This window comes from Pongo abelii, chromosome 1, assembly GCF_028885655.2.
Source record: "Pongo abelii isolate AG06213 chromosome 1, NHGRI_mPonAbe1-v2.0_pri, whole genome shotgun sequence".
Taxonomy (NCBI): domain Eukaryota; kingdom Metazoa; phylum Chordata; class Mammalia; order Primates; family Hominidae; genus Pongo; species Pongo abelii.
In genome coordinates this window covers 17,644,354-17,660,350 of record NC_071985.2, presented here as the reverse complement: position 1 = coordinate 17,660,350, position 15,997 = coordinate 17,644,354, and the positions used below count along the sequence as shown (strand labels likewise).

Genomic DNA, 15,997 nt, shown 5'->3' with positions numbered 1-15,997 from the left:
GATTGTTTGTTCTTTCTTTTTCTTTTCTTCAACTTTTATTTTAAGTTCACAGGTACATGTGGAGGATGTGCAGGTTTGTTACACAAGTAAACATGTGCCATGGTGGTTTGCTTCACAGATCATCCTATCACCTAGGTATTAAGCTCAGCATCAATTAGCTACTCTTCCTGATGCTCTCCCACCCACCGCCCACTGATAGTTCCCAGTGTGTGCTGTTCCCCTCTATGTGTCCATTTATTTTCATCATTTAGTTCCCACTGATAGATGAGAACATGTGTTCTTTGGTTTTCTGTTTCTGTGTTAGTTTCTGGAGGATAATGGCTTCCAACTCTATCCATATGCCTGCAAAGGACATGATCTTGTTCCTTTTTATGGCTGCATAGTATTCCATAGTGTATGTGCACCACATTTATTTATCCAGTCCATCATTGATGGGCATTTAGATTGATTTTATGTCTTTGGTATTGTGAAAAATGCTGCAGTGAACATACACTTGCATGTATCTTTATAACACAATGATTTATATTTTTGGGAGTGTACACCCCATAATGGGATTGCTGAGTCAAATGGTACACCTCTAGGTCTTTGAGGAATCACCACACTGTCTTCCACAATGGTTGAATTAATTTACACTCCCACCAACAATGTAAAAGCATTCCTTTTTCTCCACAACCTCACCAGCATCTGTTGTTTTTTGACATCTTAGTAACAGCCATTCTGACTGGTGTTAGATCGTATCTTATTGTGGTTTTTATTTGCATTTCTCTAATGATCAGTTATGTTGAGCTTTTTGTCATATGTTTGTTGGCCGGATGTATGTCTTCTTTTGAAAAATGTCTGATGATAGTTTCTTTTGCTGTGCAGAAGCTCTTTAGTTTAATTAGATCCCATTTGTAAGTTTTTGCTTTTGTTGCAGTTGCTTTGGTGTTTTCATCATGAAATCTTTGTCCATGCCTATGTCCTGAATGGTATTGCCTTGGTTGTCTTGCAGCATTTTTATAGTTTTGGGTTTTACACTTAAGTCTTTAATCCATCTTGAATTGATTTTTGCTTATGGTGTAAGGGATGGGTCCAGTTTCAATTTTCTGCATATGGCTAGCCAGTTCTCTCAGCAGCATTTATTAAAAATGGAGTCCTTTCTCCATTGCTTGTTTTTGTCTAGTTTGTTGAAGATCAGATGGTTGTAGGTGTTGGGTCTTATTTCTGAGTTCTGTATTCTGTTGCATTGGTCTATGTGTCTGTTCCTGTACCAATACCCTGCTGTTTTGGTTACTGTAGCCTTGCAGTATATTTTGAAGTTGGGTAGCGTGATGCCTCCAGCTTTGTTCTTTTTGATTATGATTGTCTTGGCCATTTGGGATTTTTTTGGTTCCATATGAATTTTAAAATAGTTTTTTCTAATTCTGTGAAGAATGTCAATGGTAGTTTAATGGGAATAGCATTGAATCTATAAATTGCTTTGGGCAGTATGGCTATTTTCATGATGCTTATTCTTCCTGTTCATGAGCATGGAATGTTTCTCCATTTGTTTGTATCCTGTACGATTTCTTTGAGCAATGGTTTGTAGTTCTCCTTGAAGAGGTCCTTCACTTCCCTTGTTGGCTGTATTCCTAGGTATTTTATTCTTTTTGTAGTAATTGTGAATGGGAGTTCATTTATGATTTGGCTCTTTGATTGCCTGTTGTTAGTGTATAGGAATGCTAGCAATTTTTGCACATTGATTTTGTATCCTGAGACTGCTGAAGTTGCTTATCAGCTTAAGAAGCTTTTGGGCTGAGATGATGGGGTTTTCTAGATATAGGATCATGTCATCTGCAAACAAAGATAATTTGATTTCCTCTCTTCCTATTTGAACACTCTTTATTTTGTTCTCTTATCTGATTGCCCTGGCCAGAACTTCCAATACTATGTTGAATAGGAGTGGTGAGAAAGGACATCTTGTCTTGTGCTGTTTTTCAAGGGGACTGCTTCCAGCTTTTGCCCAGTCAGTATGATATTGGCTGTGGGTTTGTCATATATGGCTCATTATTTTGAGGTATGTTCCTTCAGTACCAAGTTTATTGAGAATTTTTAACATGAAGGGATGCCAGATTTTATCGAAGGCCTTTTCTGCATATATTGAGATAATCATGTGGTTTTTGTCTTTAGTTCTGTTTATGTGATGAATCACATTTATTGATTTGCATACGTTGAACCAACTTTGTATCCTGGAGATGAAGCCAACTTGATTCTAGTGGATAAGCTTTTTGATGTGCTGCTGCATTCAGTTTGTCAGTATTTTATTGAAGGTTTTTGCATTGATGTTCATTAAGGATATATCGGCCTGAGATTTTCTTTTTTTTTTTGTTGTATCTCTGCCAGGTTTTGGTATCAGGATGATGCTGGCCTCATAGAATAAATTGGGGATGAGTCCCTCCTTTTCAATTTTTTGGAATAATTTCAGTAAAAATGATACCCCTTCTTCTTTGTACCACTGGTAGAATTCAGCTGTGAATCTGTCTGTTCCTGGGCTTTTTTTGGTTGGTAAGCTATTTATTACTGTCTCCATTTCAGAACTCATTATTGGTCTATTCAGAGATTCAATTTCTTCCTGGTTCAGTCTTGGGAGGGTGTATGTATCCAGGAATTTACCCATTTATTCTAGATTTTTTAGTCTATGTGCATAGAGGTGTTTACAGTATTTTCTGATGGTTGTTTGTATTTCTGTGGGGTTAGTGGTGATATCTCCCTTAACATTTTCTATTGTATTTATTTGATTCTTCTCTCTTTTCCTCTTTGTTAGTCTAGCAAGTGATCTATTTTATTATTTTTTTCAAAAAACCAGTTTCTGGATTTGTTGATTTTTTTGAAGGGTTTTTCATGTCTCTGTCTTCTTCACTTATGCCCTCATCCTGGTTATTTCTTGTCTTCTAGCTTTGGAGTTTGTTTGCTCTTGGTTCTCTAGTTCTTTAGTTGAGATGTTAGGTTGTTAACTTGAGATCTTTCTAGCTTTTGATGTGGGCATTTAATGCTTTAAATTTCCCTCTTAACACCACTTTACCTGTGTCCCAAAGATTCTAGTACATTGTCTCTTTGTTCTCATTAGTTTCAAAGTACTTATTGATTTCTTCCTTAATTTCATTATTTACCCAAGAGTCATTCAGGAGCAGGTTGTTCAGTTTCCATGTAGTTGTGTGGTTTTGAGTGAATTTCTTAATCTTGAGTTCTAATTTGATGGTGCTGTGGTCTGAGAGACTGTTATGATTTCAGCTCTTTTGCATTTGCTGAGGAGTGTTTTATTTCCAATTATGTGATCAATTTTAGAGTAAGTGCCATATGTCGATGAGGAGAATGTATATTCTGCTGTTTTGTGGTGGAGAATTCTGTAGATATATATCAGATCCACTTGATCCAGGGCTGAGTTCAGGCCTTACTATCTTTATTAATTTTCTGTTTTGATTTGTCTAATATTGTCAGTGGGTTGTTAAAGTCTCCCACTATTATTGTGTGGGAGTCTAAGTAGTCTAAGTCGGTCATTCTCGAAGAACTTGCTTTATGAATCTGGGTGCTCCTGTATTGGATGCATATATATTTAGGATAGTTAGCTCTTCTTGTTGAATTGAACTCTTTACCATTATTAATGCCTTTCTTTGTATTTTTTGATCTTTGTTGGCTTAAAGTCTGTTTTGTCAGAAGTTAGGATTGCAACCCCTACTTCTTTCTGTTTTCCATTTGCTTGGTAAATTTTCCTTCATCCTTTTATTTTGAGCCTGTGTATGTCTTTGCACGTGAGATGGGTCTCTTGAAGACAGCACACCAGTGGGTCTTGGCTCTGTCCAGCTTGCCATTCTGTGTCTTTTAATTGGGGCATTTAGCCCAAAAAATATATATATTTTATATATTTTGAGATGGAGTTTCACTCTATGTCACCCAGGCTGGAGTGCAATAGTGCAGTCCTGGCTCATGGCAACCTCTGCCTCCCAGGTGAAGTGATTCTCCTGCCTCAGCCTCCCGAGTAGCTGGGATTATAGGTGCCTGCCATCTTTTAGTAGAGATGGGGTTTCACCATGTTGGCCAGGCTGGTCTCGAACTCTTGACCTCAGGTGATTTGCCTGCCTTAGCCTTCCAAAGTGCTGGGATTACAGGTGTGAGCCGCTGCGCCTGGCCTAGCTCATTTATATTTAAGGTTAGTATTGTTATATGTGAATTTGATCCTGTCATCATGATGCTAGCTGGTTATTTTGCAGACTTGTTTATGTAGTTGCTTCATAGTGTCACTGGTCTGTGTGTTTTTGTAATGGCTGGTAACAGTTTTTCCTTTCCATATTTAGTGCTTCCTGGTGGTGACGAATTCTCTCAGCCTTTGCTTGTCTGAAAAGGATCTTATTTCTCCTTCATTTATGAACCTTAGTTTGGTCAGATATGAAATCTTGGGTTGGAAATTCTTTTCTTTTAAGAATGTAGAATGTTGGCCCACAATCTCTTCTGGCTTGTAGGGTTTCCATTGAGAGGTCCTCAGTAAGTCTGATGGGTTTCCCGTTGTAGGTGACCTGGCCTTTCTTTCTGGCTGCCCTTAACATTTTTTTTTTCATTTCAACCTTGGAGAATATGATGATTATGTGTCTGGGGGTTGATCTTCTCATGGAGGATTCTGCTGGGGTTCTCTGCACTTCCTGAATTTGAATGTTGGCCTATCTTGCTAGGTTGGGTAAGTTCTCTTGAATGATATCCTGAAGTGTGATTTCCAACTTGGTTCCATTCTCCCTGTCTCTTTCAGGTATCTCAATCAGTTGGAGGTTTGGTCTCTTCATATAATCCCATATTTCTTGGAGGTTTTCTTCATTCCTTTTCATTCTTTTTTCTCTATTCTTGTCTGCCTGTCTTATTTCAGAAAAATAATTTTTAAGCTCTGAGATTCTTTCCTCCACTTGGTCTATTCTGCTATTGATACTAGTGATTGCATTGTGAGGTTCTCATGTTGTGTGTTTTCAGCTCCATCAGCTTGGTTATGTTCCTCTCTAAACTGGCTATTCTGGCTATCATCTCCTGTATTGTTTTATCATGATTCTTAGCTTCTTTGCATTGGGTTACAACATGCTCCTTTTACTCAGTGAAGTTTGTTATTACCCACCTTCTGAAGTCTACTTCTGTCAGTTCAGTCATCTCAGCCTCAGCCCAGTTCTGTTCCCTTGCTGGAGAGGTGTTACTGTCATTTGGAGGAGAAGAGCCACTCTGACTTTTTGAGTTTTCAGCACTGATTCTTTGCTTATCTTTTTGGGCTTATCTACCTTCAATCTTGGAGGTTGCTGGCCTTTCAATAGGGTTTTGTGGGATTCTTTTTGTTGATGTTTTTGTTGTTGTTGTTTTCTGTTTGTTTTTCTTTTCATAGTCAGGCCACTCCACTGTAGGGCTGCTGCAGTTTGCTGGGTGTCTGCTCCAGACCTTAGTTGCCTTGGTTTTTCCTGTACCTGGAGATATCACCAGTGAAGGCTGCAAAACAGCAAAGATGGCTGCAAGCTCCTTCCTCTGGAAGCTCTGTGCCAGGGGGATACTGATCTGTTGCTGGCCAGAACATACCCATAAGAGGTGGCTGGAGACCCCCGTTTGGAGGTCTCACCCAGTCAGGTGGAATGGTATCAGGGACCCATTTAAAGATGAGTCTTGCTGCTTTTTGTCTGAGGAGGTGTGCTGCATTGTGGCAGACCTTCCTTATCTGGACTGTTTGCATTCTCCAAAGCCAGCAGGCTGGAATGGTTGAGTCCACTGAACCACAGAGATGGCAGCCGCCCCTCCCCCTGGGAGCTGCATCCGAGGGAGAGATCAGAGTTCTGTTCAGAGAACCCTTGTTGGAGTGGCTGAAGCCCCCACAGAGAGGTCCCTCCCAGTAAGGAGGAATGAATTGGGGTCCCACTTAAAGAAGCAATCTGCCCACAGTGTGGCAAAGCAGCTGTGCTGCATTGTGGGGGGCCCTTCCTCATGTGGACCATTTGTATTCTCCAAAGCTGGCAGGCTGGAAAGGCCAAGTCTACTGGACCAAAGAGATGGTGGCTGCCCCTCTCCCCGGAAACTCGGACCTATCTCAGGCAGATTCCAGCCTGTTGCTGTTGTATGCCTAAGTTGAGTTGGTATAAATTCAAAATAGATTGTTATAACTGTAGGATATTATATGTAATTCCCATGGTAGCCACAAAGAAAATATCTATAGAATGTACACAAAAGGAAATGAGCAAGGCATCAAAATGTGCCTCTATAAAAAAAAGGTCAACTAAACACAAAGAAAACTGGCCATGGAGAAAATGAGGGGCAAAAAACCTGTAAGATATAAAGGAGGCAAAATGGCAAAAGTAAGTCCTTCCATATTAGTAATCGAGACTCTGTCTTAAACAAAACAAAACAAAACAAAACAAAAGAAACAAGCAAATGAAAAACGTCCAGTCAAAAGCATAGATTGGCAGAATGAATTAAAGAAAAACATGATCTAACTGCGTGCTATGAGAGACCCACTTTAAATCTAAAAACGCTTTAGATCTAAAGGTTGAAAGTGAAAGCGTAGAACAAGATGTGAATAGTAACAAAAAGAGAGCTTCGGTGTCTACACTAATATCGTAAAATAGAATTTAAGTCAAAAATTGTAACAGGAGAAAAAGGACATTATATGTTGATAAAAGGGTCAATTTGCCTAGAAGATATAACAATTCAAAACATATATGCACCAAACATCAGAGCTCCACAATATACGAAGAAAATGTTGACAGAAATGAAGGGAGTAATAGACAACTCTGCAATCAAATCCCTGAATAATGCAGTATGTTTATTATTAAAGTAAAGAGGCTAGTCCAGCCTCTTTCCTGATTTCCACATCACTTTGATATGGTCATCCTGGACACCTGCAGTCTTCAGTTACTTCCTGTTTCCTGCTGGCATTTAAGTCCCTTGTACTTTATGTGAATTCTTACTTCAGTTACACTGCCCCTACAACTTGCAATGAACATTCTCACTTTGGTTGTATCACTTTCCACCCTCCTGCCTGAAATCTGATGCTTTCCTTCAAGCTCCATCCTCACTAGGAAGCCTTTCGTATGAGCTAAGATTAACAATTTGCATCCTTTACCCTCCAAGTGTTGCATATACCTATACCACTCATTTAGCACATCACATTTGATACTTATTTATTTGACACATGTAGCTATATTTAATCTATTTGTTTGGTCTCCTCCATAACCAGAGCTTTATTTCCATGGGGGCTAATGCTCCTTTAAGTTTCTGGCAATGATTGCTGTTATATAGATGCAGAATCTTATTTTTTTAATGAATTAACAGATGTCTCCCTAAATTAGGCCCAAATACTGATCTTAATCCTAAGGATTAGCTAATAGAAGCATCATAGGTATTAAGTTGGACATATGTGGCCAAACTGTTTAATTTTGTGAGCTTCAGTTTCATGTGCTAATGCCATATCTATCTATCTGTCTGTCTGTCTGTCTGTCTATCTATCTATCCATCCATCCATCCATCCATCCATCTATATCTAGCTTGACCATCACAGTCTAAGGAGAAGCTATGCTTATCCCTGTTTTTCAGATGAGGAAACTGAGACCCAGAGACATTAAGTAATTTGCCAAAATTACCCAACTCACACATGAAAGAGTCAAGGTTTGAACCTAGATCTCCCTGACTCCACTGCTTGTTATTTTAAACATCTACAATATTTACCTTTCAGTTCTTGAACTTAATCTTGCCTGAGATCTAAGTTCAAGCCTTTCATTATCCACATCCCCCCATATCTAATGATAGTTGTGGTAGGCAGAATAATATCCCCCCAAAGATGTCTGCATCCCAATCCTGGAACCTATGAATATTTTACCTTGCATGACAAAAAGGGACTTTGCAGATGAGATTAAGTTAAGGATCTTTAGATGGAGAGACTATCTTTGCTATCCATGTGAACCCAATGTAATCACACGGTGCTCATAAAGGAAAGAGGGAGGCAGGAGTCAAAGTCAGAGAGAGATTTGAAGATGCTCAACTGCTTTTGAAGATGGAGAAAGGGACCAAAGCCAAGGAATTCACTGACACCTTGATTTTAGCCCAGTGAGACTCACTTTGACCTCCAGAACTGTAAAATAATAGATTTGTGTTACTTGAAGCCACTAAATTTATAGTAATTTGTTATGGCAGCAATAGGAGACTAATACAATTGGTCCTCAAACGACACATGTTTGAACTGTGAGTCCACTTCTACGTGAATTTTTTTTTTAGCACATATATTAGAAATATCTTTGGAGATTTGTGGCAACTTGAAAAAACTCGCAGACAAACCATGTATCCTAGAAATATAAAAAAATAAGTAAAAGCTATGTAATGAATGCATAAAATATATGTAGATACTAGTCTATTTTATCATTTACTACCATAAAATGATACACACATCTATTCTAAAAAGTAAAAATTTATCAAAACATATGTAAACAGACTGTACATGGCATCCCTTGCAGTGGAGAGAAATAGAAACAACATAAAAATGCAGTATTAAATCATAATTGCATAGAATTAACTGTATACATAAGGTACTACGGTAATAATCGCTGCATTGCCACCTACATTGCTATTGTGGTGAGCTCAAGTGTTGAAAGTATCCACTTAAAATGCCATGTGATGCTAACTGTCTGCGCGTGAGCAGTTTCTCTCTCCAGTGAACTGCATATTGTAATGAAAGTTATCTCTTTCAGTTCTCACATTTTTGTGTGTGTTTAGAGCAATACTATAAACTTTGAGTAACACAGCGGGACTCATACGAAGTGCCACTACTGATGCTGGAACTGCTCCCAAAAAGCAGAGAAAAGTCATGACATAACAAGTAAAAGCTGAATTGCTTGATGTGTGCTATAAATTGAGGTCTGCATTGTGGTTGCCCACCATTTCAGACAGATGATTCAGCTTGTAAGCAGACAATGTAAACTTACAATATCAATAAGTACAGTACAGTAGTGTAAATACATTTTCTCTTCCTTATGATTTTCTTAATATTTTCTTTTCCCTAGCTTACCTTAATTGTAAGAATATAATACATATACAGAATATGTGTTAATTGACCATTTCTGTTATCGATAAGGCTTCTGGTCAACAATAGCCTATTAGTAGGTAAGATTTTGGAGATTCAAAAGTTACAGTGAATTTTAACTGTGCAGGTGATTGATGCCTAATTCCCATGTTGTTCAAGGGTCAACTGTACAATAGGTTTTCTGCTTTCCTTACCCTCCTGATGATTTCTGAACTAGTTCTACAGAGTTTCCTCTTTTCCTTTGCATCTCTCCCTCCCACTGCCACCATCCAGATTGTTTCAGAGCGGCACTTCATCAGCTGCATCGTCACCCTCTGTGGGTGTGGAAGGGCTCTCACTTCCACTTAAGGCCATGCCACGCTAATTGCCTTTCTGGCTCTTTTCTCTTAAAAGGTGGTGCTTAGAAAGGAAAGGAATAGTCCATATGTGGTCTTAGTAGGACAGGGAACAGTAGGTCTTTACCTCCCTTAATCCGAATGTTAGATCTCTTCAATGCAAGCCAAGGTAATGCTTATTTTTTTTGGCACCCACATCACATCCACTGCTCACTCACGTTGAGTTTATTGATAACTACAACCCCAAGCTTTTCATGTCATATTAAAGGGAAAGCCATTATGAGCTGTTCTTGTATCTTGTAGAATGTCTGCCATCTTGTGTCATGTAGCTTTTGTCTCACAAAACAAAAAAGCACAGTACGAATTAATCTCTCCAGGGAAAGATTTAAAGACTAGGATAATAAGGAGAGGCAGATGGAATTCTGAGAGAAATATGGCAAATTCTAGAGCTAATCTAATTAAAGGGCCATGGGAACTTCTCCCTGGCGCATAAATAAAATATGACAATCAGTGTCAGCTAAGAAACCCTTAGCAAATATCTAATCTCATTTTAAACTTTATCATTACATAGAACTGTTATCTTTTAACAAATAATGGTGTGATGCAAAATAAGCTGAGAGAAGCAAACAGACACAGGCCAGGCGGCTGCCCAGCCTCTCTGCCCACCCCTCCCTACCTACGCTTCAGATGGCATAGGCTCTCCCAGCCATTTCAATACATGGCACATCTGTGACCTCGCCAGCTTGAGGGACAGAATGAAAGGTTCTTAGTGAAGGAAAAAGGCGTTCATCTTCACCCCATCGTAATGGGCTCCAAGGAGGACTGGCAAGGTGTAGAATCTGGAGAGGAGAGGTCAGGACTGGCTGCAGAGGAGGAAGCTGCTGAGGTGATCAGGAGTTCTCAGAGAGGGCCTTGTTCTTTCCCTTTAAATTCAAAATGGCAGTGCCTCAAACCCTCTGGGCTTCCTGGAATTTGTGTTTAAATATTTATGTATTTCCAGGCGAATATTCAAACAATGTAGCTAAGACGTGGTACCTTCAAAGCAGGTAAACCAGCTGGCTTCCCTGCTATGATCCCCTTGCACAGCCTGGCTCTTCAGACAGGAGCCTGTATTCTGAAGGAAGTCCTTACAGAGCAGCTTGGACCTACTACCCCTTAAAAGAAGGAGGAACTGGTGAAGTTATTTCCATTAACTTTAAGGTACCCAAGAGGACCACAGAGGTCTTATTCTTTTCAGTTTGGATAAATCTGGGGCAGTCCAAAGGTTGCCAAGGGAGGTAAGAAGAAAAGTTTAATTTGCACACTTGAGCTTTACAGTCTGTCTGACTTCATTGGAGTTTACCTCTTTTTAAATTGCAGACTCAGGGCTTGAATACTTCCTTACCTTCAGTGACCTTTCGTGAGCCCTCCTGTTCCTGATAAGCTGCAGGGCAGTGCTTTTGTTCCTATGATGTGTTGTCATATTAACACACACACCCAGAATGATTACTGTGTTCACTTCCCCTGGATGTGCTTCATCTTCGTTGAGTTAAAATCAAATTGCTTTCTACTTCAGTAAATCCAATTCAGCTTTCTTACTGACCATGGGTTAAAGTTTTAATTTAAAATTCCCTTTCTTTTAAAAATTAGCAATTCAAATTCAAGGTGGTAAAGCAGCCCACATTCTGAGATTGTTGGTGTTGGAAAGGGCCTTAGTCATCGTCTGTCCTGAGTGATGCTTCTGTTGAATTATCTCAAGGACAGAATAGTCATTACTTTGAACAGATTAGGTGGAATGATGTAAATGAAAGTGCTTTGTAAATTGTAGGACATTAAAAAAATAAATATTATTAGCATTTATAAAGATGCCTTGTCCATTGTTGCCAATGTTAGTTATTTTTTTAAAACTACTTTATTGAGGTCTTATTGACATAAAAAAAGCTGTACATACTTAGCTGGGCGTGGTGGGGGGTGCCTGTAATCTCAGCTACTTGGGAGGCCGAGGCTGGAGAATTACTTGAACCTGGGAGGTGGAGGTTGCAGTGAGCCGAGGTTGCACTATTGCACTCCAGCCTGAGTGACAGAGGAAGACTGTGTCTCAAAAAAAAAAAAAAAAAAGCTGTACATACTTAATGCATACATCTTGATAAGTTTCAGGATAAGTACAACACACTTGTGAAAACTACCTGTGAATCGCACTTGTGAAACCAATCATTAAACATGTCCCTCAACTCCCAAAGTTTCTTCTTTATTATTACTGTGATTAATTTTTTTTGGGAAAAGCATATAACATAAAATCTACCCTAGGCAAATTGTAAATATACAATGCAGTGTTTGTTAGCTATAGGCATTATGCTGTATAGCACAGCATACTGTACTTACTAGCTTAAGCTTTATATATTATAACGTGTTTTCCTGTTGAACTCCTGTCTTCCTTCTTGTGGGTATGAACTAGAATAACTTTATAGATCTCTTGGGAACATTTTTCACCTCAAGCAGCCATTCCTGTCCAGGTGTGGGATGTGCAACACGGTGGTCCAAGAGATGATTTTCAGAGTCACAAGGACATGGCGTGGGGTACCATTGAGTCACATTCTCCTGCTAAGGTGAAAGTCTCAATTTGCTGCTAATGCATCTTTAACCTTCTCTAACTCTCATTTCCCTTTGTAATAAAGACAGAGCTCAGACTTCTGTCCCAAAATCTTTGGCCAACAGCAAACCATATTTGTATGGTTATCTTCTAATTATGGTGAGTGATTTTCATATCCCAGTGATAGTAGTGATGCCAAAAAAGAATAAAAGTATCCTTTAAATTGACAAGCACCATGAAGTGGTTTGAGACTGGCTGGTGTTTGGGACATGGCTTTCCACGGAGCTTGAGAGATGGGCCATGGATCAGATTATTGCCCACTGTGACAGACAACACACAATTTGCCACTTCCCATGGCAGTCTTTGACATATCTGAAGTCAGCACTCATGTGTCCTTTCAGCCTTCCCTTCTTTAGGTCTCACTCTTCCAGTTTCTTCACATGTTCCTTATTTGATGTTCTCCTGCAATGGTGACTGGAGTCTATCAGTTTTTCTTTTGAGGAAGCTCCCTGTTCATCATTTTTATAGAAGGAGCCCTTGTTCTGATATCAGAGAGCAGTTCCTCAAGTTGGTTGAGAAAGGGAAGTCAGGGAGCAAAGGAGAGTTAATAGGGATGGCATGGAAGAATTGCAGTGAGAGGGATGCCTGGGAATTGTTAGGAGAACACTTAGGTCCTTAGATGTCTTTATGTTGGTGTACAAAATAGGGGTTATCAAAACTATAAAAACCCTGGAAGATAACTGAGGCAGTACCATTCAGGATGTAGACATGGGCCCAGATTTCATGATGAAGATGCCAAAGCAATTGCAACAAAAGCAAAAATTGACAAATGGGATCTAATTAAACTTAAGAGCTTTTGCACAGCAGAAAAAACTATCAACACAGTAAACAGATAACCTACAGAATGGGAGAAAATTTTTACAAACTATGCATCCAATGAAGGTCTAATATCCAGCATCCATAGGGAACTTAAACAAATTTACAAGAAAAAACCAAACAACCCCATTAAAAAGTGGGCAAAGGACATGAACAGACACTTTTCAAAAGAAGACATACATGCAGACAACAATCATATGAAAAAAGCTCAACATCACTGATCATAAGAGAGGTGTAAATCAAAACCACAATGAGATACCATCTAATACCAGTCAGAATGGATATTATTAAAAAGTAAAAGAATAACAGATACTGGCGAGGTTGTGGAGAAAAAAACGCTTATATGCTGTCGGTAGGAGTGTATATTAGTTCAGCCATTGTGGAAGACACTGTGGTGATTCCTCAGAGACCTAAAGACAGAAATATCATTTGACCCAACAATTCTATTACTGGGTATATACCCAAAGGAATATAAATCTTTCTATTATAAAGACATATGCATGTGTATGTTCACTGAAGCACTGTTCACAACAGCAAAGATATGGAATCAATCTAAATGCCAATCGATGATAGACTGGGTAAAGAAAATGCAGTACGTACACACCATGGAATACTATGCAGCCATAAAAAAGAACGCGATAGGGACCTGGATGAAGTGGGAGGCCATTATCCTCAGCAAACTAGCACAGAAACAGAAAAGCAAGCACAGCATGTTCTCACTTATAAGTGGGAGGTAAATGGTGAGAACACATGGAAACATAGCGGGGAACATTGCACACTAGGGCCTATTGAAGAATGGAGGGTTGAAGGAGGAAGAAGACCAGGCAAAATAACTAATGGATACTAGGCTTAATACCTGGGTGATGAAATAATTTGCACAACACACCCCCATGACACAAGTTTACCTATGTGCCCCTGAACTTAAATAAATGTGACCCCGAACTTAAAAGTTAAAAAAACACAAAAATAAAATAGGGGTTATAAGCAAAATGTGTGCAACTGGCGGTACATGTGTAAAGACTGTCAAGATTGGATTGAAAGTCTGTGAGAGTGCCTTTGCAGCTTGCTTCTCTGAGCCTTAAGGTGTTCCACCTCTAAAATTGGTTGAAATGAGGTATTGTTTGGAAAAGGCTTTGGTGAACCAGGAAGTGCTATACAAATGTCAAATATTAGTTTTTTCATTAGTTATTTTATGTCACTGTTATAACATTGACATTCTGTTCAGTGTTTATCCTGGTTTCTCTTCAGATCATATAAATCTTGTGCCTTTTATGAAAGATTTCCATGAAGAGGAACAACTCTGAGACTTAAACCAATTTTCAGCCTTGGTGCTTTGTATAAAAGGATCCAGCACTCCCCAGTAGTCCTTTCATAAAAGAGCCCTGTCATTCCCAAGTCCATTTATTGCTTGCTTGCTGGGATTTCACCATCCAGAGGTTTTTATCAAGAAAGCCTATGGTTGTTATAATATCCAAATCCATGCATGTTAAATAATGACTTTTTATTGTCTTTATAATGTCTGGCAACCTGGCTGGGTATAAAATTCTTGAGTACGCCCTGCTCCCCGCCTCCATTCAAACTATATAGAGAGTGTTACTTGGCGTTCAATATTGCCTTGGAAGCCAGCTTTAATTTTGCCCTTTGTACATGACTTGAGTTTTCTCAGAGAATCAGTCAGGACTCATTCTTTTTTCTATGGATTTCATCGGTTTTACCAGGACATCTTGGTGTTGGTCATAATATTTCAATTTGTTTTTTGGGAGCTGTGTGATCTTTTATTTGTAGGTTTAGTTTGGTTTCTTATTTATTTTTTCTTCTCAAGGGACACCATTGTCCATATTTTTGTTTGCCTTGTGTATATATCATCTTCCCTTTCATTATTTTTCTTTACCTTTTCCTTTGCATTTTGCTATTTTCTCAAGTTGATATTCCATGCCATTGACTCTATTTTCAGCTGTAACTGTACCTCTTCCTGGTTCTAAGATGGCTTCATATTATGAATGAACTGAGCAGAACACCCAGGCAGGCATCAGCTGGCCTATGGTAAATCTTCCTAGGTTATTATAAAAAAATTAACATTACCATAGCTCAGATTAATAGTTGGCCAATAGCTGCCTTCTTCTCCCCAGCCCAACACATGCTTGAACTCTCCATTCTCCTGAGTAAAGGACCTTGGAAAAACACTCCTTAAGAACTGGAGAAGGTTGTATTGGTTTTAGTGTCTGCTATTAATTTTATCCACATTTTACAGTATTTGGCAGATATTCTCATGGTCTTAAGAAGCATTATAGTGTTAAGAGCATAGTTACAGAGAAAACTGCCTGGGTTTTAATTTAAACTTTTCCAGTTGCTAGCCATGTGAAGTTGGGCAAGCTACTTAACCTCTTGATTCCTCAGTTTTCCTCATTTGTAGAAGGAGGTTAGTAATAGCACTGCTACGAGATGAAATGAATTAATATTTGTAAAATGCTTATAACCCTGCCGGGTACAAAGTAGGTGTCTTGAAGTGATCATAAGATGCATTGTCAATAAACTTTTCTCCTCAATTTCTCAATCACTTTGCTCATTTCAGTGGGTTTCACAGAGGTCTCATTAACTGTCTTTATTCCATTATATTGTGCCAGAGGTTGCCTGATTTGTTTTGCTCATAATGGGATTGTTTTAGTTATTTATTTAGAATTGTATCCGGAATATATAACTGGCTGACTAGTCTGTACCTCTTAGATTCTGTTTTTTTTCTCTTCTTGAAACCAGAATACTTGTCAATCTTTAATCTTCGGTAAGTCCATGATTTCTCAAGGTCTATTGAGTACATTTCTGTCATCATGTCTGTCAGTTCTTTTAGTACTAGATCCTGACTGATTTGACCTCAGTTGGGGAGGTGAACTCATTTGAAATGGCTAGGTACTCTCTTTCTATCTTTTTACCTCTCTTGGGCTTCAGTTCCTCCTAAATTATGCTACCACTATCTTTTTCAATCTGAAGATCATTTTCTTTAATAGAGATGAAAGCTGAGAATTTGAGCTATGTCATTCTGCCCTGTCTTCTCTCTTATCTATTATCACTGTGCCCTAGAAACTGGGCACTTCCCTGCCTGGTTGACTTTCTTGTCCTGGTCCGTTTGTTTGTGTGTTTGTTTGAAGCACACCTTTGTGCTGTCCTTAGTATATTTACAGG

At 38.9% G+C, this 15,997-nt stretch overlaps 1 protein-coding gene and 1 non-coding gene across 10 annotated transcripts in view; both read left to right on the top strand.

The window, feature by feature from the left end:
- Window positions 1-15,997, top strand: part of DISC1 (DISC1 scaffold protein) — a 422,688-nt gene that overhangs the window by 29,687 nt on the left and 377,004 nt on the right. The gene's annotated exons all lie outside the window — the stretch shown is intronic.
- Window positions 14,050-14,165, top strand: LOC112130899 (U5 spliceosomal RNA). Its single transcript, XR_002913069.1, has one exon. It is a non-coding gene; the product is annotated as a U5 spliceosomal RNA (small nuclear RNA).